This window comes from Vombatus ursinus, unplaced genomic scaffold (genome assembly GCF_900497805.2).
Source record: "Vombatus ursinus unplaced genomic scaffold, bare-nosed wombat genome assembly UNPS02014821.1, whole genome shotgun sequence".
Lineage (NCBI taxonomy): Eukaryota > Metazoa > Chordata > Mammalia > Diprotodontia > Vombatidae > Vombatus > Vombatus ursinus.
Genome location: NW_020954599.1, coordinates 40,512,960 through 40,538,207, shown reverse-complemented (window position 1 = coordinate 40,538,207; position 25,248 = coordinate 40,512,960). Strand labels below are relative to the sequence as shown.

Below are 25,248 nucleotides of genomic sequence, written 5' to 3'. Positions count from 1 at the left end.
TTTGTTCATCATATATTCATGTTCATGAGAGGCATTTGCCAAAAAGACAACTATGAAAATAATCACAGCTTATGCACCAATAACAGTTGCAAGGATTGAAAAGTTTTAAAAATTCTACAAAGAATTCTACAAGACTTTCCATAATTAATTAATTAGAGCTAGTATTTATATAGCACTTGAAGGCGTGCAAAGCAATTTATAACTATTATCTCATTTGACCCTCAAAACAACCCTGAGAGGTAGATGATATTACTAGCCCTGTTTTACAGATGAGGAAACTGGAAGCATATAGAAGTTAACTGACTTGCCCAGGGTCACACAGCCACTAAGTATCTAAGACCTAGAATTGAATTCAGATCTTCCTGACTCTCAATTCAAAGTGCTCTCTTTCTCTCTCTCCCTCTCTCTCTCTTTCTCCTATAGATTGCAACTCATAGAAGCCTGTCTATCCTTAGACACAACTCAACAACAACAACAAGATATGAGAGATGTCGTGCAAGTGGAAATGGATATATTTGGATATGTAGCATCACAGGGAATGAAAAGTAAAAAATAATGCTGAGGTTATAAGCCTGGGCAGCCAGAAAATGGTGGAATTATTGAAAATGATGTTGACTCAAGTGACGTTTTGTTCTCAGCCCTCCTTGTCCCAACCTCCAGTGTTGGGAGAGGTTCTGTTGATGGAGGCTCTCCTGGGGAAGGTGTCACTTAGTCTGTAGCTTTTGTACCTGCTGTACATCATGTAGCCTTACTTTTTTGTCCTCACACACTGACTACTGGGTACATGCTGAGATGCAACTAACTGAGATCTCTCTTACCATTGAAGTAGCACTGCTGTCGTAGGATTAGGAACTTTTTAACATTATTCTTCTTCATGCATTGTACACTTCCTGCCTTTCACAAGATTTCATTTCTTCCCTTTGCCACAGAATTGGGAGAGGGCTACCTTGTTTATCACAACTTCACAATCCTCATGGGCTAGAGTAGTCAGGCATTTGAGGATTGTTGTCTGCCAGCAAACACCAGACTCCAATGAGCTAGTCAATGTTGCTTTGGGAGGGAGTGGGTTCCTCCTCACTTGGGATCTTCAAGGAAAGACTCAATTGTTGGGGATGTTACAGAGGAGATTTTTGGTTAGGGACAAGTTGGACTAGATTTCCTCTCAGGTCATTTCCAGCACAGATTCCATAATTTCTAGAAATTTTTGTTTTTCTATATTTACTAATCCATTTCTGCATTCTACTGGTACATTTCCATGTTTAGAGCCTGCTGTGCCCAGCTGAGTGAGCTCTGCCCTCTGACTTTTCCGTCTTTGCCTTCAAAAGGAGAGTTATCTATCTAGTTTCCACCTTCATTTTTTTCCATGTAAATGTGCAGGATGGAAGACAGGCCAATTTTCCTAGATTCTCTATCACTGTTGGAAACATGCAAGTTAGGAATAATCCAATCACTCATGGAACCTTTCTATTGATCCAGTTGAACCGCAGCATAACCCCAGGCAGTCATTGATAAGAGTGAGCTTTGAAAAAGTGATTTTCTCTGTGAACCAGAAATTTCCCAGAAGGGTGGTGGGTGGGAAGAGAATAGATTTTATATGCTAGCAAAATGGTCATTTTCTAGGATTATCTTTGATACTCAGAGGCAGCATGTCATAGTGGATACTCTATCCTTAGCCTTGGAGTCTGGAAGTCCTCTGTTCAAATCATGTTTCTTACACATACTGGTTGTATGACCCTGGGTAAATCTCTTAACAACTTGATGGTCTAGTTAACTGACCAAGATTATAAATTGCAGAGAAGGTGACAATCTGCATTGGAATTACCTGTTCTGGGAATTCCCTATACATATACACATATGTGTGTATAACAATTCTAGTTCATATTCCTGTCGTTGATAAAAAAACAAACAAATTTAGTCAATCACTGTTGCATTTAGATCAGCTGTCCATATCATATTTACAATGTCCTCATTGCTTTTTCCTTTCATTGAGATGACAAATTATATCTTCATGTGACTGGTTACTCTCTTGCATGATCCATCTGAAAGAAAAAAAAAACTGTTTCCATTGTGGCAAAATTTATGATATGATCAGATGTGTGTCATCACCTTGCACATAAATTTATAACTTATAAACTAATATTTTTCAGGAGATGCCATATTTGTGTTGCTTGGCATAAGTAGCCCATGCAGCCAGAAAGACACATTTGGAGGGCATTTCAATTTTCTCACGCTGTAGAAGCAGCTTATAGTTTAAACCATTTGACTGGTTCTCATTTTTGTACCAGAACATACGAAGAAAAAACATCTAGTTTTATTTCACAGATGTTTCCACTTTAGCAGATGTGAATTTATGATTTTTCAGAACAAGATTCATATGCTTAAAATTCCTCTGGGATTTTAGATTTTCATTTGAAGTCCCTCTGGGCCTTGAGATTATAAATCTATCATTTCTGGAGTTACTATTTATTTTTCTAATCAACGCTACATTCTCCTATGAAATTCATGAAGACATGTCATCAATATGTAATCTTGTCCAAATGTATCTGTACTTTTAAAAGTCCCTATGAAAATAAAGAGGTTAGATTCTGCTTTGTGGTAGACTTATCCTCAAAATGCAAGGCATATAAGCAAAGCAATGAAGAGGATGTTATTGAGTTATTTTTATTTTTCCTGGGCCCATTTGAGCCTACCTTGACATGAGGCTTCATGGGCTTCCTAACAACTAAAATAAAAAGGAAAGAGAGAAAAGAAGAGAGAGAGAGAGAGAGAGAGAGAGAGAGAGAGAGAGAGAGAGAGAAGAGGTGGGTTTGTTTTGCTTTTCTGGCCACCAGAGGCAGACTGAAGGGAAAGTAAATGAAGAAGAAGAAGAAGGAGAAGGAGAAGGAGAAGGAGAAGGAGAAGGAGAAGGAGAAGGAGAAGGAGAAGGAGAAGGAGAAGGAGAAGGAGAAGAAGGAGGAGAAGGAGAAGGAGGAGGAGAAGAAAAAGAGGAGGAGGAAGAGGAAGAGGAGAAGAGAGGTTCTTCATAAAATCTTGGTCATTAAAGTCCCACTTACTTCCATCATTCTGGTCTGTTACAAGGTTCCCAATCATATTCATCCTTGCAAGAACAGATGTTGAAGTTTTGTCAGGACACATCATGTTTTCTTCTTTATTCTAAGTCCTATCCAAGAACTAAAGCCCAAAGAAGGGGCTCCCCTCTACCCCACCCTCCTTTGAAGAGGCAAGTCAGTTTGGAATCAAAAGAGTCCTCTATGTATTATAAACAGCAGAGAGTCTTTGCCTTAATCCAGTCATCTGATTCAAAGCCTCCTTTCACGTATTGTTCTGACTAGATTCCAGGAGGGAAGGGGATGGGTGAGTTATGCTCAAAATACTCAAGTTGGTATGTGATCTCATTGATCTGAATGCTTCCTCTAATGATACAGATTGCAACTCATAAAAGCCTGCCCATCCTGTGCAACTGTCACCCCCTACGGCCACAAGTTCACCACAGTGGTGTGTATGTGGTGGGGTAAGGGGGGAGCGCAGCACTTTAAGGTGCAGGAACCTTCCCCAATTTCTCCTGCCATCACAAGGATAACAGTGAAGTATTAAAGATGTCGCCTTGTTATACTATAACCGAGTGACTAGCCCATCTCCTTTTTAGCTCACACAGTTTCCTCATTACATTCTTTATTCTTGCTCTTCTCCAAAGTTCCTTATTTCTCGCATGTTGCAGCCTCTTCACATCTACCATGCACCACTCCCTTGCCTTCTACATAACACATTTTTTTAAATTCCTAAGAGACTTAAGTTTCCTATGTCATGCAGTATTGTAGCAACACTATTAGTATGCAAAAGATAGGCCTTTGATTCTAACAGAAGTTTGGGGTCATTAAAGGAGCTTTGAAATATCCTGAAGGCATTCTAGCCTGATTTGCCTATAAGTTTAATTTTAGGTTAAATTTACTGTCCATTTGCTTGTCCCAGCAAGTCTCTTGATGGACAAAGTCTTATAGATTCTGTCTAACTTTCTGTCATGATCTGGGCAATGGACATTTCTTTATCCATTTGTTTTTTCTGATGTGGATGATTAGGCCAAACTCTTTTTGGTGTAACTGACTTCTTCCAATACACTCTGTAATGTTCTGGAGCTCAAAATGAATAACATGATGCCAACTAGGAGCATCTGGAGGACTTCATCATTCATAGATAATCTCTCATCAATTGAGAATCTGTGTGGGATTGAATTTCTCCATCACGGTTAGAATAAATAACATATCTCCCTGTTTAATATTCTTACCTGGCATTTATGGTAAGAAGGATGTCAAACAAAACTGTCTTTGTTGTCACATCTTTCAAGGAATTTTTAATAACTTTGATGTATGGATGAAATAAATTCTGTGGTAAGAAAGCCTGTAAGAAGGTGTTTTACTGTATCAGGATCATTTTTTAAAATATATAACAAAAAATAAGCTTTATCTAAACTGGTTTTATGCTCTGCTTTTCTTCCTGTTTTATGAGATGATACTGCTTATAATCCCCTATCATTCTTCTCCCAAAGACATTACAAATGTATTTTTATTCTAAGCTATTCTGGTCCTCTGAATGGCAAGTAAGTAAAGCTTTTGCTAATTAAAGCACTTCCTAGGCTTTTTTGATCTCCTTGTTCTGACAATTAATTTACATTGTTTAAATTTCCCTGTGAAATTACTATAGGCTGTCTCTTTGCACTTCTGTTCATCATTCATATTTTATTATTAATAACTCTGTTGATTAGGTCAGGATAGAATTATGTCAATTGTACAACATATGTTTTTTATTGTTTCTTCTAGCTCTACACTAATTTTGGTCTTTGCTCCATCAGATCAGTGGTCTTACTGTAGAAAGCTGATTTAGGAATGACTAACCCAGGAGGCAATAGGGTGCAGAGGAAGGAACAATGGCTCTGTAGTCAGAGGACCTGGGTTCAAATTACCACTCTGAAGCTTGCTGCCTGTGTGACATTGGACAAGTCTCTTAATCTCCTTGGGTCTCAGCCTCTCTTCTACAAAATGAGGAAGGTTGAACTAAATAATTGTGTGTGTTTGTATGTGTGTGTGATATACACAGACATAGTTGTTGTTTCAGTCATATCTGACTCTTCACAACCCCATTTGGGGTTTTCTTGGCAAAGATGCTAGAGTGTTTTGCCATTTCCTTCCAGCTCATTTTACAGATGAGGAAACTGAGGCAAACAAGATCAATTGACTTGACCAGGGTCACACAGCTAGTAAGTACCTAAGGCAGGATTTGAATTCACAATGATAAGTCCTCCTGGTTCCCAGCCCAGTGCTCTATCCACTATGGCACCTTTGTCTATACACACACACACAGCCATCATCTCAGTTTAGACACTCATCACCCTTCATGCAGACAGTTAGAATGGCCTCTACCCCACAAATCTGTGCAAGGACACAAACCTGACCTATTCTCATATCAAATATAAACTAAATTGCTTCGCTCTTAAAGGCCTTCATAACCCAACCCCAGCCTAGCTTTCTAGCTTCAGTGTATATGCTCCCTTTCCTTCACTCTGTGATCCAGCTACACTGACCTTCTTTTTGATTGTCTCATATGGCAGGCACTTCATCTCCCATCTCCATGTTTTTGCACTAGCTGTCCCTCCATGCCAGGAAGGCACTCACAACTCACTTCCTCCTCATAAATTCCCTCACTTCCTTCAATACCTCAAGCACCACTTACAATAGTACCTTTCCTGATCCCCAAGGTGCTAATACCCTCTCTCACTAGTTACCTTATATTTGTATAAGGGAGTTATATTCTATAGCTTGTAGTAATTTTGTATTTATTTCATATTAAGTAGCTAGGTGGCTCAGTCAATAGAGCACTATAGGAAGAGGTGAATTAAAGTCTTGGCTCAGACACCTACTAGCTGTGGGGCCCTGAGCAAATCATTTACCCTTTTTCAATCTCAATTTCCTCATCTGTATCTAAATTAGGATAGTAATAATAGTCCCTACCTCGCAGAGTTGTTTTAAGGACCAAATACACACACACACATATGTGTGTGTATGAATATATATATATATATATATATATATATATATACACACACACACACATATGTATATATAATGTAGTGTTTTGTAAACTTCAAAGCACTATATACATTGTAGTTATTATTATTTGCACATGTAGGCTCCCCTGATAGGATATAGGCTCCTTCATAGTAGGGATTGTTTTGGTTTCTGGTTTTTGGTTTTGTATTTGTGGCTCTAGCATTAAGTGCAGTACTTGGCACATAATAATCTCTTTAAAAATGCTTGTGTGATAAGTGGTCTACCTGCATTCCTGATCTTAACCTTTTCCAATCTGTTCATTGCCCTACAAATGACAATTCTGACAGTCAGAGAGGCTGGATAAGGGATATTTTTACAAGATAATTACATTCTTGATCAATGTGTGGTGATCAATAAATATCCTCAGAATTTTGGGCTGTATATGTAGATGTTGTACTTGGTCTCTACTTTACTGGAAGGGATCTGTAATTTAAAATTCAAGATGAAAAGAAAAAGGCTAATAAAGGTTCACCAAGAATTTCCTTCCTATATACAGAGCAGAATAAGACTAAATTTCATTGTTCCTCCCTGCAAGGATTCATTTTCCCTTTGGCTTAAGGATGACAATAACATGACCTGTGACTTAGGGACCAATAAAAAGAGAGCTATATGAAAGACTTAGGATTTTCTCAATGTAGGAACCCTCATTTTTTTCACAGAAACAATTGTAGAGTTTCCTAAGACTTCCTCATGATCACATATCTGGGAGGTTCCAGAGGCAAAATCTGAATCCAATGCTTCCTACTCCAAGTCCAATACTCCATCTACTACTTCATGCCACAACCTTGTGTATTAGGGCTACTTTTTCTGTGCACTCTAATATTCTTTTCATAAATATTCCTAAAGTGTAGTAAGTTGCTTGACCATTTTTAAAAATAAATGAAATGATTATAATATTGACTGTTCAACAATGCTGCTACTTTTTTCCCCCTAAACTCAAGTATTGTCAATTCAAGTGTCTCCTTTAGTCACTAAATTTCACCACCTGGAATCCAGAGAAAAAAGCAATTAATTTCCTATTTTTTTCACTCTACTTTTTAAAAGCAAATACTATAGTCAATTACACTTTCCTAAGGATAAGTGAGACGAGTAGAGCAAGGGGTGGGCTAATAAGCAGAGTGGCCTGAATAGTACCATTTTAATCACCTCCAGCCCCTTTCCAGGTCTTTTCTATGACCTCTTGTCCAGAGGCAATAGGCCAGTTGTACCAATTGTTTTCCATGACCTCCTGTCCAGAGGCAATAGGCCAGTTGCTTTCAATTAGCAAGCCTGGAGCCTTGCTCCCTAACTCTACAATGATAGTTGTTATGATGTTCGTTTCCTGCTTGCTTTGCCCTACTGCTGTCATAAATTTCTCCTTTCAGAAGCTGACAATGCTAATTTTCATCCCAGCAGCAAAGGTCAACCTTCATGGGATTTGCTAGCACCTATTGCCAGAGACGATGAGACTACCTGAATATTTGTTTGCCATTAAGCCTGACAATGTAAGGTCAACAGACAAAAACAAAGAATTCTTTAAGTATACAGAATACTGTTTTAGTGTAACCCTCCTATATTTTAGTTTATTTTTTAATATTGCTGAAGAAAATTTAAAATAATACCCTTAAAAAAATCTAGACCTTAGATTTTAATACCTCCTACTGATGCCAATGAGTAACTCATCTACTAGTACTCATTGATAGCCAATATTCTGAGAGAGTTGCCTGAAGGGTTGAGAAGTCAAGTGACTTCTTTGACTCTCAAAGAGAATTCACTCTCCATTAGGATATGCTACCTCTCCAAACATGGGGTCCATTAAAGAAATTTCATAGCCTTCAATGGCTACCTATTCCTTATCACAAAAAGTGGATATTGTTTTACCTGGCTTTTGTTTACCCTAGTTAAATGATGGTGGTGTTGCCTTTATCTACTTGAGAAGTAGTCATTTTATTTCATTTGCTTCATAAAGTAGAGAAATAGAGAAACATCTTGTAGATGGTCTCTGAAAAGATTTCTTGAAAATAAAGATAATAAGTTTAAGAGTTTCTAGCTCTTAAGCAAATGTTTAAGAAAAAAATCTAATAGAACAAAAGAAATTGAACAAAACATGAGATATTTCTCTAAAAATTGCAGTTAGGTGGTGCAGCAGATAATTGGACTTGGAATTAAGACCACCTAAAGCAGGGGTGGGGAATCTGTAGCCTCCAGGCCACATGTGGCCTACTAGGTCCTCAAGTGTGGCCCTTTGACTGAATCCAAACTTCACAGAACAAATCCACTTAATAAAAGAATTCGTTCAGTGAAACTTGGATTTAGGCAAAAGGCTGCACCTGAGAACCTAGAAGGCCACATGTGGCTTCAAGGCCGCAGGTTCCCCATCCCTGACTAAGGTCAAATCTTGCCTCAGACACTTGCCATGTGACCTTGGGAAAGTCACTTAACCTCTGTCTGTTTTAGTTTCCTCTTCTCTAAAATAAGTATAATAATATAACCTACCTCACAGGATTGTTTTGAGGATCAAATGACTTAAGGTAAGTAAACCATTTTGCAAATCTTAAAGAACTAGACAAAAATTAGTCATTATTATCATTATTAACACCAGAATGATCTTTTGGCCCTTTAGCCAAGGGATTCTTTGGCTGAGTTGTAATATTCCCATCTCTCCCAGCCTGAAAGAGCCCCAGCCTCTCATAGACTGGTCCCACTACTGACCAGTACAGACATTGCTTTTCTGACCTGAGACAGTTTGCCCCTCTTTAAGCAGCCTAAAATGCTCCTCCCACATCTTTGGATTCACCATAATGGGGCTAGGTTTAGTGGGGACAATGGGTTGGCTTTAGCCCTACTGCAGTTCAGAACTCCATCAATCTAGAACTCAGTCTCCCCAGCAGCTAGGATTACAGGCATGTTCCACCACACTATGTTCACAACACTCTTTGAAAGACCTGTGGAAAAAGACTTGGATTTGAAAGCAAAGGACCTTGGTTTGAATCCTGGCTCATGCAACTTACTATCTGTATGATCCTAAACAAGTTTCCTCACTTCTCTGGGCCTCAGTTTATTCATCTAGAAAAGGAGAGGGACTAGATGATGGCTAAGAGTCTTTCACTAATTTGAAGTTTTTGTGAGTTTAATTTCCTTCACAAAGCAGTCGTGCCACTTGGTACTGGATTAGGCCAGTATGTGTGTAGAGGATGCAAGCTTTTCCAGTGATTCATTTTGATGTATGATTGTAAGGCACAAAACAGTACAGTCTCTGAAGAAATGAAAATGAGCATCACCCAGAGGGCAAAGGAAGGATATGTAGTGGGCAAGAATTGTCTGAAATCTTACACACAGGGAGAAGATTCAGAGGAAAGGCTATCATCAAAAGAAAAATTATTGACTGGTTATGAGGGGGCAGTGAGGGATAATCAATGGAGAAACCATACACTTTCTTAATGTTTATATAATATCAAGGGTCAGCGTAGAAAAATCGACAGTACTATGAGCTAGGAAGATGTAGGTTTAAATCTTTAAAAAAATTTACATGATAATTTTGTTGTATATTTGAAAAGAATAGCAAGTTGTGCATAGATTTCCAATTTCATGTGCAATCATCTTTTTTATTGAACTATGTTATGGAAATGCTTGTTTTATTCCATAAATTAAAAATAATATAAATTAAATTAAAAAAAAAACCCACTAACTTTGTGACCCTGGGAAAACTGCTTAAAATCACTTAATCTCTCTCTCTCTCTTTCTCTCTCTCTCTTTCTCCTTTCCTTTTTCCTTCTCTGCATATATGTTTGTATGACTTCATGTTCTTACTGTATTAATGAGAGAATTTTATTTGAAGGCATATAATGACACTTCAACTCTAAAGATATATGATCTTATTATATAACATGATGAACATTTCCAACACGCCAAGCCCATGTAGCAAATTTATGGGAGATATAGACTCATGTATTACTAGATAGTATAGCCCAATTATACCTACTGAGTTGCAGTCTGCATCACTGAAAGGGACTCTCCATCATTGAGATCATAGATCCATTTGAATACATCTGGGGACCTCCAATGATGTTTCCTCCAACCTTTTTTTTTGAACCTCCCTATGAAGTGAGCACTTAATGGAGTAGGGATTATATTAAGGGCCATAATATGCCACAGTTTTAAGATTTGTCTGATTTAAATTAAAAAAAAAAACTCCCTCAGAAAGGCACTGGGTCCTATGGTGTAGATGAATCTATACTGCCTTCTTAGGAAAAATAGAAACTCTTGAGGGCATAGAGTATTGTACTTTTGTCCTTGTATCCCCAGTGCTTAGTATAGTGACTAACACTAATAGGTGCTTAATAAATGCTTGTTGATTGATTTTGGAGGTGAAGAAGAAAAAGCAACAGTTACTTGAGCCCCTGAATACTCTGATAAACTTGGTTTTGATGCCATAGATATTTTCCAACAAACACCCAAACCCCTTTAAAACTTCCCCACATTATTCATTATTAATAATAATTTGATAACATGGTACCAGGACTGAATGTTGCATTCCATTCAATTTTTGTTGTCACTCTATGTTGATTTTATTAACACTTCGAGTCATTGAGTAAATTGTTCTTTTGACTCTGCTTTCTAACCTTATATCACTCCATACAAATCTTTCAATGTTTCTCTGAATTGTTCATATTCATCCTTCTTTGTGATGTAATGGTGTTTGTGTTATACTGATATGCCATTATTCATTCAACCATTCCTCAACTGTTGAGTATATATTTGGTTGTCACATTGGGTTATCACAAATAATATCACCATGTGCCACTTTGGATATATGGGTCTTTCCTTGCCATCAATAACCTCTTCAGGACAAGGTTTCTTCATGGAATCTCCACTTCGAAGGTTATGAACAGTTAAGTGACTTTTCTTTTTGCCAATGCAGGTTAGCACCCTCTCTGAAACTTATTGTCTTAATAGAGTTGACTGGGTACTAAGAGGTTAAGTCAATAGTCGATAAATGTTTACTAAGCACCTACTATGTGCCAGGCACTGTAAGCACTGTAGATACAAATACAAGAAAAGAAAGTGTCCACCCTGACGGAGCTTAGAATCTAATAGAGAAAGACAAAATAAAAGGGAAGATGAAAAAGGGAGAGAAGAGGAAGAAATCAGTGGGAAGGGGAAAGAAAGAAATGGTACCCAGTGCGGGGGCATAGACAAGTCAGTCAGAAAAATCCCAAGGTGGTTCAGCCAGGTGAGAAATGAGTTGTGTGATATGAGCTCTCCTTAAATGGAGGTTTGAAGTTCACAGCCCCAAACTCCAACCAGAGAGGCAGAGGGTAGTGATGAAATAGATTGCCAAGGCCAACGAGATCTTACAGGATGGTGAGATTATCCCAGTAATGATCTTCCAGAGGCATGGTAAAGAAGTCAGTGAGAGAAGTCTCAAAGTAGTACAGCCAAGTGAGAAATGAGGAGGTTGTGACTTTTCTATGGTCATATCACTAGCATATATCAGAGATAGGACTTCACCCCCAGTATCCTTGGCTCCAAGGCAGGCCCTCATTCACTTTTTCAAGCTCCTTTCATAAAAGTGTTGTTCAGTTATCATCAGACATGTCCAACTTTTTGTCATCCAATTTGGGATTTTTTTGGCGGAGACAGTTGAAATAGTTTGCCATTTCTTTCTCCAGATTATTTTACAGATGAGGAAACTGAGGCAAATTAGTTAAGTGACTTGCCCAGGGTCACACATCTAGTAAGTGTCTGGGCCAGATTTGAACTAATGAAGATAATTTCCCATTCTGAGCTTTTGCATAAGCTCTTTCTTATGTCTATGATGCTCTGGTTCCTCATCTCCACTTCAGGGAGTCCTTGACGTCCTTTCCAGCTTACCTTAAGTGTTATGGCCTCCGTGGAATTTTCATTGTTCTTCCTGAAGTGCTTTTTTCCTTCAGTTTTTCATTGTTTTATCCTCCCTTGAGTACTATTAGAGAGGTCAGGTCCTGCACTTGTGATTTCATTCATATAAGGAATTCCCAGATTAAGAACTTCCTACCAGTTTAGTCCTTCTCTACAACTTAGTCTCAGAGGGTTACCTAGGACACTGCGAGATTAAGTGATCTACTCAGAGCCCCACAATCAGTATGTATCAGAGGTACTGCTTGATCCTAAGTCTTCCTGGTTTTGTAACTGGCTCTCTATCCTTTATGCCATGTTGATTTATACAAGTATACTTATATGAAAAGGGCAGCTAAGTGGTGCTGTGGATAGAGTGTCAGGTCTGGGGTCAGGAAGGTATCCCTATAGTTGTATAGTATATCGGGGATTTAGTTTTTGGAAGACTTCAAATTCTGAGGCAGCTAGGTGGTGCAGTAGATAGAGTACTGGCCTGGAGTAAGGAAGATTTATCTCTCCAAGTTCAAATCTGTCCTCAGACATTTATTTGCTGCGTGACCCTTGGCAAGTCACTTAACCCCATTTGCCTCAGTTTCCTCATTTGTAAAATGAGCTGGAGAAAGAAATGGCAAATCACTCCATTTTCTGCCAAGAACACCCCGAATGGGGTCACAAAGAGTTGGACACAACTAAGAAATAAAATACAAATGCTAGGTGAAGAATCTGAGAAGTCCTGTATGAACTAATACAAAGTGACATCCAAAGAACTTGGAGAACAAGTTTTACTAAGACCACAATAATGTAACAAAAAACAACTCTTCGAAGCATACTATTTGCTATTTTTTTTCCTTCTGTTATGTTTTGTTTCCTCTTTCTGGTGGTTCCTCTTATTGGTTCTAATTCTTACTTACAACATCACTAATGTGAAAATAGGTTTAATAGGAATGTATATGTATAGCCTACATCAGGTTGCACACTGTCTTGAGGATGGAGGTGGGAAGGGAGAGGGAGAAAAATTTAAAACTCAAAAGATTATGGAAATGATTGTTGCTAATTCAAAATAAATTAATTAAAAAACAACACCAACAACAACAACTCTGAAAAGTTTTAGAATTCTGACTAATTCAATGACCAACCAGGACTTCCTGAGGTGATAGACCAGAGACACAAAACTAGATAAACCTTTTCAGCCATATCCAATGTAGTGATTTGTTTTGTTTGATGATATTTATTTGTTACATGAAAGAGTGTTTTTTTGGCATGGGTCAGAAGTATACTGGTAAGTGACAATGACTGCAAAAAAGAAAGAAAAGAATGTTAATGAAATATTAGAACAGAAGGAAATTCAGAAGAGGACACAGACAAGCAAGCCAATTTTGTCATTACCATGTTAAAGGTAACAGGCACTTAAAAAAACAACTATGCAACATAAGTTCATGGTTTCATATACACCAGTGTTGTACCTTTTCTTAATATCTTTTCTATGTTATCATAAACTTCTTTGTTGGATGTTAAATTTTTTATTAGTTTCTCATTTCATTCCAATCCCAAACAAGCATCATAACATCTATAATTCTAAGTTTAAGGACTGGGGCTCCAGTAGATGAAATCATAGAGATAGAGAATGTAGAGCAGAGGCAGAGGGACCATGACCCAACCTTGTGGAACACCCAGTGATGGTAGAGGCTTGATTAATCTTACAAAAGGCACCTAAATGAAACAATTCGACAGTTAAGAAGAAAATCAGGGCATGGCATAGCAACATCGCAGAAGTCACCACATGGGAAAAGAGTATACCAAGGAGAAAAGAGTGGCCGGCATTGTCAAAAACTACAGTAAGGCCAAAGAAGATAAAGGCTAAGAAAAGCCCATTAGTTTAACACTTAAGAGCTAGTTGAAGGAAGCAATTCTATTGAATGGTTGCATCCAAGTTGGCAGGAGGTTGAGAAGTTAGTGAGAAGTGAGTAAGTGGAGGAATTGGGTGCTTTAGGATTTGGGCTGTGGAAGAGAGAAGAAATGTGGAGAAGACAAGAGCTTGAAGGAATGGAGATATCATGTGTAGGTTGCTGTTTAAGGATGGGCATTTTTGTAGGCATCTAGGAAGGAAAAAAGAAAAGGGGGGGAGAATGAACATGAATGAATAGAGCGACCAGGTCCCTGAAGAGACAGATTGCCAGTAATAAAGTTAATGCCTTTTTCTTCCTCCCCTTTCCTTTTATACTGAACTATGTAGCTTGCAGTTGAAATACTGACTTATGTACTACAAAAGGTGTTTTTTTAAACATCCAGAAAGTATTTGTTGTTCAGTTGTTTTAATCATGCCCAACTCTTCCTGAATCCATTTGGGGTTTTCTTGGCAAAGACACTGGAGTGGTTTACTAATTCCTTCTCCAGCTTATTTTAGAGATGAGGAAACTGAGGCAAACAGGGTAAAGTGACCTGCCCAAGGTCACATAGCTAGTAAATGTCTAAGGCTGGAGGATTTGAACTCACGTCTTCCTGACTCCAGGCCCAGTGCTCTACCCACCGTGTCACCTAGCTGTCCAGAAAATATAAATAACTCACATTTTTACAACACAATTTTGCATCTCAATTTTGCAGATTTACAAGGTACTTCTTTTTTTTCAGCCAAAGACAAGGTTTATTAGAACATCTGTCATATTGGGCAGACTCTTAAGGAGCCTGAACATTAGTAAGCTATTGGCTAGATTACAAGAATCTGAGCAGAGGCTAGATTATAAGAATCTGAGCAGGGTCTAGATTTTAAGAATCTGAGAAGTGGCTAGATTTTAAGAATCTAAGCCTACAAGGTACTTCTTGACAGAGATTTTGTCATGGAATTCTATAAAAGAGCCATTTCTACCAAAATAATATCTGACATTTATATAGACCTTTATTGCATTATATAAGCCTCACCAAAGCCCTATGAGACCCCCTGTCTCAACTGAGAGAGATTGGTTGACAAACAATAGCAACACAGCTAGTAGGTATCAGAATCAGGTTTTTGTACCCACTTCTTTTCTAATTCCAGTGCACTTCACCCAGTCTGCCATCTAAAAACAACAAAGATTCTTCAGTCTGTAGATTCTTAAACTTAATAGAGAGGCAAGGTTGCACAGTGACTAGAGAGCTCACCTCAGAGTCAGAAAGAATTATATTTAAATCTTGCCTCTTATACATCCTGAATAGGTGACCCTGGACAGGTCACTTGCCTTCTCACAGTCCCAGGAAGCTCTCTCAGTTCATAAATTGCAGCATAGTTACCCATTTGCATCAATAGATGATGTCCCCTTACTAGGAGGTCACTACAATAATGAAATCACAAATCTAGATTGAAAAAGGTTTAGTAGCTCACCTTATCTCTCTTTACTCCTCTTATTCTTCAGAATCTACACCATTTATAGAGAATCCTAAACTGTATAAGGTTTTTTTTTAATTTCATGAAAATGAGAAGACATCCACTAACTAGAATGTCCTTGAAACCCCTTCTTCTTTCTGCATGTGTATCTGTATGTCTTAAAGGAAAAGGAGAATTGAAATTGGGCAGCTAGAAAGCGTAGTGGATGAAGCCCTGGACTTGGAATCAAGAAGACCCAAGTTCAATTCCGACCTCAGTCCATTACTTCCCATGTAACCCTGGACAAATCAATTACTTACTGCCTGCCTCAGTTTCCTCATCTGTAAAATGGAGATAATAATAGTACCTACCTCCTAGGGTTGTTGTGAGAATCAAATGAGACATTTGTAAAGCACTTAGCACAGTGTTTTACATAATACGTGCTTTAAAATGCTTGTTAAAAATAAAGTAAAATTTTACCTTAGGAAGAGTTGAAGGGGGAAGGGAGAGGCAGAAAGAGATAAGAAAACTTTTCAGGTTATTGATGCCTCTTCAAAGCTTTAATGGAAAAGTGTGTTTTGGAAGTCCTAATATAGTTAAATTAAACCATGGCACTGAAGGAATTGTAGCTATTATCAGTCACTGTTAAGTTGATATATGAAGTTAATGTGAACTCATTTGTTTCCTTTAACTATTGACTTCAGTGACTCCCTACACTCTTTCCTTTCTACCCAGAGCTAAATCTCATGATTCTGACATAGGTAAAGTATTCCTGAAGTCAGTAATCATTTATTTGAAGAACAACCCAGTTCAAAGCTCAATGAATAAACATATTTAAGCTTCCTTAAGTCTTCCATTACATTACTAGCATTAGTGCAGTCCAATGATATTCATTAATCTGAATAGCTCAAAGACCTTGATGTTTAGGTGTAGGTCCAAAGGACCCAAATGAATTTGCTAAATTACAATCAAGCAGAATATTTGCCAGTAAAATTCAACACACTCCTTATTTAGTATTTCTATTAAACATAATTTCTATTCTTTTTGTAGTTTCAGATAAATTTATTTTTGGAGATAAATGATTGTTAGCAGGTCCAACCAGACTGGAAGACAGCTTGAAAATATGCTGGAAAAGTGACAAAGCTGCTCTGTACCCTTTCACCCAGAGATATTGCTCCTGGCAACTTACCTGAAAAAGGTAAAGACAGAGGAAAGGTCCAATATACACTGAAATATTTTTAGCAGCTTTTTAGGGGGCAGAGAAGAGAGAACAAATTGAGTACCCACCAATTAGTTAACTGCTTAATAAATTGTTGGATGTGAATGTAATAGAATATATTTGGCCTTTAAGAAACATACGATTGGGGAATGGCTGAGCAAGTTGTGGCATATGAATGTAATGGAATACTATTGTGCTATAAGAAATGATGAACAGGCTGACTTCACAAAAACCTGGAAAGACTTGTATGGTCTGATGCTGAGTGAAGTGAGCAGAACCAAGAGAACGTCATACATAATAACAGCCACATTGTGCGATGACTAATATTGATACACTTAACCCTTCCCAGCAATACAAGGATCGAAGACATCTCCAGAGGCCTCGTAATGGAAAATGCTATCCATATCCAAAGAAAGAACTACGGAAGTTGAATTGCTATTTTTTTTTCTCTTCTGTTGAGCTTTGTTGATGGTTCCCTCTATTGGTTTTAATTTTTACTTACAACATCACTAATGTGAAAATATGTTTAATAGGAATGTAAATGTATAGCCTATATCAGATTGTGCACCGTCTTGGGGAGGGTGGTGGGGATGAGGGGGGAGAAAAATTTTAAACTCAAAAGCATATGGAAGTGATTATTTATAAATCAAAATAAATTAATAAAAACTTTAAAAAAAGAAATATGAATATTTAAGTGAAACTTAAGAATTGGATGGACTGATACAGAAGCATGTAAGCAGAACTAAGAGAACAATATACACAACCACCACAATAAGGTAAAGGAAAAAACCACTTAAAGACAAAAGAACTCTGATCAATGCAATGACAAAAATTGACTCCAGAGCACTGATGAAACAATATAAACTTTTAGTCCAGAAAGAAGTAGTAGTATCTTGGTATGGAAAGAGCCATGTGATATCAGACACAGTCAATGTGTCAGTCTGTTTTGCTTACCTATACTTCTTTGTTATAAAGAAAGGGTCCACTTGAGGTAAAGGGAAGTATGGGGAAATTATATAAATGTAAAAGAAATCAGTCATCCACCAAAAAAGTAGCCCAGAACATATTTAAATTTTAAATGGATGATTTCCTAAAGGATATAAATCATTTGTGAATCAGTTAACATTCTTTTCTCTTATTTATAAAACAGTCCCCATCAATCAAGATATGAAATAATAAGAATCCTTTCCCAGTTTTTACTTCTCCCCGCCCGCTCCAAGACCTGTGATTTCTCCGGTCTCCAGTGATCTCAGTGAGTCAACTCCCTCTACCATTGCATATTGGTAAGTGTTCTGAAATTTACAGGCTTAGAAAAATGCTTGTTGCTTGCTCAAGGTCAGGGAGCCAGTATGGTCTACTTTTTAAAGAGGTATTTTGTTGTTGTCTTTGTTTATTTTTTTTTTTAATAATGAGTGTTTTATTAAATGACTCAAATGCCCCTTGAATTTTTTTTTTAACAAGCAGTTGATAAGCTTGTGAATTTGTTCAACAGAATGGTATGTGGCTCTATTATTTTTAAAATAAAATATTTTGTAGGCCTACACCAGTCTAGCAAAAGCACCAAAAGCATCACGGGAATGGATAAGAAACATCACAAACAGAATGCCCTCTCCCTTACAATATCTGGCTGCAGCTGCTATCAGCATTTGAATGAAACCAATTATAATATTTGTTCCTTCTTTCACCAATAAAGCCTGCTCATTGCCTTTGGGACCTGAGTTTACAGTGGAAGGACAACATCTGGGTTCCCTGAAGAAACTTTGCCTTGCACAATTTTCTCTTTTACCCGTCTGGATTTAGAAAGTGGGGAGAGGGAGAGAGAAGAACACTGAAAAATTAAAAGAAAACTCTCCAACACATGCAGTGCACTTTGCAAATTCAATTGAATAAGGTTTCCTTTTTTCAAAATGTGCTTTTTTAGCCTTGCCTGAGTTTGGGCATCTTAAGCAACTGAGGCATTTCCTGCACAGGGCAGCTGATTTTTCTACTGAGAGTGCTGGTGAGGGATAGCCCACAGTAGTCAAAGTGTCCTTAGGCAAAGCGAAGCTTTTCTGTTGACTTAACAGCCAAGTATATATATAAAGGTCAAAAGGTGTTGTGGCCTGGGAAGGCCAAGCTACTTCCATCAAAGCACTGACCTCAGGCCAGTGTTTTCACAAGTGTGTTACAACCCCCAAGAGGCATCTTTTCCGGCCCAGAAATCTGATTTCTTCAGCTTATTTGATAATCTCTGAAGAAGAAATAACATGGTGTCACCATGTGTATGCCCTTTCCATCATTTCTTATCAAAATCTATTTGTTTGCCATCTGATGCTTCCAAAGGAAGCTTAAACTCCAGCTGGCATTGGGGCTTAGAAACTTGGAAATGGATCAGCTAAAAGTTTACTCTATTCAAATGGCAGGCATTTAGGTGGAGAGCTTACAGTAGGATCCTGACAGATACTTAAAGAGCTCAGATAAAAGCTGATAAATATGGGAGTTCCAGCATTAGCTTTAACTTTAGATTTATCTAAAAATCAACAAGTTGGATGAATAAGAAGTAATAAAGTACAGTTTTCCTAAATAAAACTCATGTTCTAGGATGAATTAAAAATATTTTGAGAGAAATGAGAGTTCCATTATCTACCAATTATCAAAGATTATTTATAAAGCATCTACCATGTGTCAGGCACTATGCTAGGTTCTGCGGATGTAGAAAGAAATAATGCCTACTTATGATGATGTTAGATTCTAATGGAAGGGAAGGGGAATAGCAAGTACATATAAAAATAGGGAGAGCATAAATATAAATAAATACAAGGTAATTTGGGAGAGAGGCCCTAGAAGTTAAAGGAATTAGGTAAGGCATGTAGAAATTGACATGTGAATTGAATCTTAAAAAAAAAAATTCTTACATTTTGAATTCCAAGTTATCTCCTTCCCTCCCTTCCAACCCCACATTAGAGAAGGCCAACACTGGACATAGATCTAAATGTGGAATCATACAATACCTACTTGCAATATCAATTCTTTCTCCTTCATAAGTCTTTTGTAGTGGATTTGAATGTTCATACTACTCAGAATGGCTTAGTCATTCACAGTTACTCTTTAAACAATATTTCTGTTACTTTTTACAATATTTTCTTGGTTCTATTCACTTCACCCTTCACTATTTCATGCGTCTTTCCATGTTTTTTCTAAAATCAACCTGCTCATCATTTCTTACAGCACAGTATTCCACCACAATCCTACACCACAATTTGCTCAGCCATTCCCCAACTGATGGGCTTTCATCAGTTTCTAGTCCTTTGCCACTGCAAAGATAACTGCCATAAATATTTTAGAACAAATGAGTTCTCTTTTTCCCCGGATTACCTTGGGAAGTAGACCCAATAGTGTTATTGCTGGGTCAAAGAGTATGCACAGTTTTTATAACTCTTTGGACACAATTCAAGATTGCTGTCAACTGAATTGCATCTTAAAGGAAGAGAGGAGCTCTGTAAGGAAGAGCTAAAAAAGGACTTCATTACAAGCTTGGAGGATGGCCAGTACAAAGGCCAGGAGATGGAAATAGAGGAACAAAATGAAAGCCAATTTGGTTAAATGGCTGAGTAGGGAAGGGAGAGATACATTTATTAGGATGGTAAATGTAGGTTGTTAATTAGTTAATGGTGTTAGGAAGATATAACTGGTATTTTATAATGGGGGGAGCATACCAGATGGGGGCTCATGAATAACGCTGTTAAGAAAGACATCACCAAATCTTGTCAGTGTTACCCCTAAAATCTTGATAGAAGTAGTATCTAGCCTTCCTTTGGGAAACTGATATGATCATCTAAGTGCGGGTTGGGAGAAATTCAAGTCTCAGAGTTTGCAAAATATTATATTTGCCTTAGACTTTATTGAGCTTCAGATGATAGGTTCTCTGTTCCTGGATTATGTGTGAAGACCTCTATTAAAAAAAAGTTTCAAAAGTCAGCCATAAAAGGTCAAAATGGACTTATAGAATCATAATATTAGAGTTGTAAGAAGAGGTTATCTAATAAAATCCTTCATTTATCAGTTGGAGTAATTGAGGTCTTGAGAGATGAAGCCACTTGTCCAGCGAGTAATTACTAGAGGCAGGATCTGAACGCAGGCCCCGTATCTCCACGTCTGCTGCTCCTTCCACTGCATTGCATTGCATTCCCTTAGATCTCTGGGTTATCTAAGCATAGATTCTTCTCTCCTTGTTTTGGTAGGAGAGGGAATCACATTTTTATTGCTATTTTTGTTGATTTTTGCAATAAATAAGCATTTATTTTTTTCTTTATACCACCCCTTCCCACTCTTATTAAGGAAAAAGAAAAGAAAAGCAAAATCCTTGCCAATAAATATGCAGAGTCAAGAAAAATAAATTCACTTACGGGCCGTGTAAAAATATCTCATTCTTCCATCACTTCTCTGATAAGAGTTAAGTACCATCTGGAATCATGGCTGGCTATTACACTGAAAATTTTATTATTACTCTATAAATTATTTTCCTGGTTCTGCTCACTTCACAATTCATACAAATCTTCTCAGGTTTCCTAGAAATATATTTTTCTTTTCTGCTTTACATAGTGACCAGTACCAATGAAGGCAGAGTTAATGAAATGTGACTCCTACCAATAAATGAGACACTAATCCAACAGCATAGCTTACATTAAGTATTGCATTTTTTATATTGAATCTGTGGCGATATTTATTTGTTTGGCTTTCTTTTAAGATTTTCCAGTATCGTGCCTGTAAATTCTCAAGCATTGAGATAAGACTGACCCACTCCAATTTTCCAGAAATGAACATCTGGGGGAAAAAATACAGTTCTCAAGGTTTACTTAATTTGGTTGCTATAGTAAGATACAAAATGGGTCCTAGTTTTTGTTCTTTATTTTTCCATTAAAAAGTGGGGGAGAGGGAACATTTGAATCATTTTTCAAAATTAACATCATGCTAGCACTTTTCTATGACAAGATGTTGGCTGATAGGGTTTTTGATTTTTTTTTTTTAGTTATTATTAACAATCCAAACTAGCTCCTGCTCGGTTCTAATTCTTGAATCTTATGGTCCTGTGAACTATCACTGTTGTTTTTTAGATGGCATATAAGCCAGCATTTGTTGCAGGTCCTCGATTAAACTTTTTACTGATCCATGTGTAGAGGAAGCATAAATATCAAGTCAAATCAACACAAAGAATTTAATAAGTGCTTACTATATATCTGGCTGGCACTATTCTACATACTGTTTGCATAAAAGGAAAGATAAGATTTACTCAGGAACTCATATTTCAATTGGGGGTGGACAACAGGCGAACAAATACATAAACAAAACATACATGCAGAGTAAGCTGGAGATAATCTCAGAAGAAAGGCACTAGCGTTATAAGGGACTGGAAAAAGACTCTTACAAAAAGTTAGATTTAAGCTGAGTCGGGAAGGAAGACTGGATATCTGAAGAAGGCAAGCCTTCCAGATATGGGAGACAGCTAATGAAAAGGCATGTTAGGACATGGAGACCAGCATCACTGGATCATAGATTACATAAAGAGATGTAAAGTATAAGAATAGATAGGTAAGAAAGAACTAGGTTGTAAAGGGCTATAACTGCCAAAGAGAGGATTTTAATTTTAATAGGGACCCCCTGAAATTTGATTGGGGTTCATGTGTGACATGGTCAGGTATGCTTTAGGAAGACCTTTTCAGCAGTTGAGTAGAGGATACACTGGAGTGGGGAGAGACATGAGGCGACCAACCAGAAGGTCATTGCAATAGAGAATGAGGGCCTGCACCAGGGTGGAAGTGGGTCAAAGGAGAGAAAGGGACTTATACAAGAGATATTGGGAAAGTAGAATCAATAAGGTTGGGGTGAGGGAGAGGGAGAAGTCAAGGATGACATCTAAATTGTGAGCCTAGGTGACTAGGAGGATAATGGTAATAAGACAGTAAGAAGGAAGTTAGAAGGGAGGATAAAGGGAAAAAATAAAGAGTTCAGCTTTGAAAATGTTGAGTTTAAGACGTCTATGAGAAATCTAATTTAAGACATCCAATAGGAAATTCAAGATATAAGACAAAAAGTCAGTAGAGATTGTAAGGTCCTCTCATTAAATTGTAAGCTCCTTGAGGGCAGGGACTATTTTTTGCCTTTTTTTGTATCCCCACAGTACTGGTCACACAGTAGATGCTTAATAAATGTTTATTGATTAATTGATTGAATGAATGAATGGCAGGTGTGGGGAAGGTATAGGAGACTTCGAATTGCCAGAAAGCAGCCAAAGGATACTATGCATTTGGAGGTTAGGACAGAGGTGAAAGAGATTTCCAGAGAAAAAGAGGGTGTGGGGTGGGGTGGGGTGGGGTCATGAAGATCATGGCTGAGACACAAACAGTTGTTGAAAGATGAAGTTTTGAGAAGAATCCCATCCCAGAGGCAACCCTAAGGATTGTCTCAAGAGTATTCCCTCTCCCACCAGGGGCATAGGAATTTAAATGAGACCATACCTTTTTGTGTCAGAGGGATCTTCTCTAATTATTTGCTTTGCTCTTCTGTTATAATTAAAAGCTTTACTATTTGATTCATGGTCCCTTTGGTAGAGAATGAACAGAATGGGGGATCAAGTCATGTTTTCAAAACTGGAATTCTCCCAAATACCCCTTACTGTACCTGAGGGGTGGCATCTCATGCCACAATTATAATGGCATTACATTTAAATAAGGAAATCTAGCTTGAAGTATGTGCAGTGTGAAAGAAGCACTGTACTCCATGTCAGAATTTGGAGTTTAATTCCCAGTTCTGCCATTTAATAAATCTACTTTTGCTTTGATGTTGGAGAATATGTTAATAATGCCAATTAAACTTAAAAATGAGAACTCCAGTATCTTTGCCAAGAAAACCCCAAATGGGGTCACGAAGAGTCAGAAATGACTAAATGACTTTATAAGGTTACACAGCCACTATGTTTCAGAGGCAGAACTTGAATCATGTCTTTCCAACTTCAAGGCTGTCTCTCTATTCACTACACAATGCTAATTAATAAGTTTATTATTTTTTATGTTTAAATAAGAGAAGTAGAATAAACTATGTAAAAGGTCCTGTCTACCTTAAAAGTTCTATGATTCTATTATTACAAGCCTATTTAAAAGGTAGCCATTATTACATATACTGTGCAAAAGGAATAGAAAATACAAACATTTATTTGTCTTTTAGGAACTAAAATCTAACTTGAGATTCTTAGTAAAAAACTAATTCTAGTTTGAGGTCTGAAAATGTAAAAAATACCTTAATGATATTTTATAAGACAGCAAGCTTTTAAATTATTTAGTACATTATCTAAATACTGATTAACACTTTTAAAAAAATCAATAATCTCTCACTGAACTTTGTTAAAAACATAAAGCAGAGAGAAGGCATATTTTCAAAGTAAATTTTTGATGAGTTACTTTTCCTTTCATGTGTTTTTAAATGTGAAAGAGCACTAATTTTTACTTTGTATTATAATTATATCTTACATTTTATATAGTGCTAAATATGATGTGTTATATTAAAGTATTATATAATTAAAAGTCATTGCCATTTTGTTAAAATGAATAATATCAGTTTTGAAAAATTCTCTGGAAAAAAGAGGAAGCCACTCAAGCACTATTAAAAAAAAACTGCCTGATCATTAATATTTAGGAGATGCTTCATATCATCAGTAATTTGCTTGAGTGATCAAATTATAAATTAAGTAAAAACAGATGACTATTTTCAGCTTGCCTGGATTGAACTTATTTAATTTTCTTTTTTTTGTGATTGAATTTTACTTAATGCCCTATTCAGCCACAATTAATAAACCATGACTTGAATTTTCCTAGACATATTAATCACTTGACAGATGTTTGCTGCCTAAGTAGACACCAATATATAAAAGATAAAGGTAAAAGAAGGGAATGAGGTTAACCAACCCTGACAATGTAAGTCCTGGGTTTTCATGGCGTTGTGGACGTAGTCAGACAATCTAATATGTTCCATCCATTTTCAAAATGATACTTAGAAGCAAAATAAGACCAACATCTTACATATTTTCAAACAAAAAAAAATGCATATTGAATAAATTATATTTTTCCTTTGAAAATGTGCAAAGTTTTTGATCATATTCTAATTTAACAATCATTTTTAAAGATATTAAACTGATTCAGATCCCCATTTTCAGAAAGAAAACTATTTTCAGGAGACTCTTTAAAATTATTGTTCAAATGGAAAATGATTGAGGAAAAAAATAAGCTTCTTTGCCAAAAATACATACATGTTTATTTTATCATTGATAACAAAACTTTATTGATTGTAATAATATGTGAAGTACTACCTTGGGTGAGAAGGATAAGAAGTATCAGTCATGATCCCTGTCCTCAGGGGGTTTACAACAAGTCAAAAATATTCAAATAATTAACAACTGAACATATTAACTCAGAGTAAAAATGGTGTTTTGCCATTTTTCAGTCAAACATTCTGAAGGGGTGAAATGACCCTGAACAACAAAATAAGGCAACAATTAATTTATTGAACACTTGCTAAGTGCTAGGGAAATACAAACAGTAAGAAAGACAGTCCCAGCCCTGAGGAGCTTACATTCTAATGGGAGAAGGCAATATGTAAAAGAGACCTGAAAAAGTGGAGGGAGAGATGATATATCTACAGCATGGAAACCATTGTGTTGAAACCAGACAGTGAGAAACACAGCTGAAATGAAGTTTGGCTGGTGT

General features: G+C 37.1%; 1 long non-coding RNA gene across 1 annotated transcript in view; it reads right to left on the bottom strand.

The window, feature by feature from the left end:
- Window positions 1–367: 367 nt before the first annotated feature.
- The window catches only part of LOC114024523, a 92,247-nt gene continuing 67,366 nt past the window's right edge, over window positions 368–25,248 (bottom strand). The window contains exon 4 of the long non-coding RNA XR_003566910.1: window positions 368–2,039. This is a non-coding gene — a long non-coding RNA (uncharacterized LOC114024523). The remainder of the gene's footprint in view (window positions 2,040–25,248) is intronic.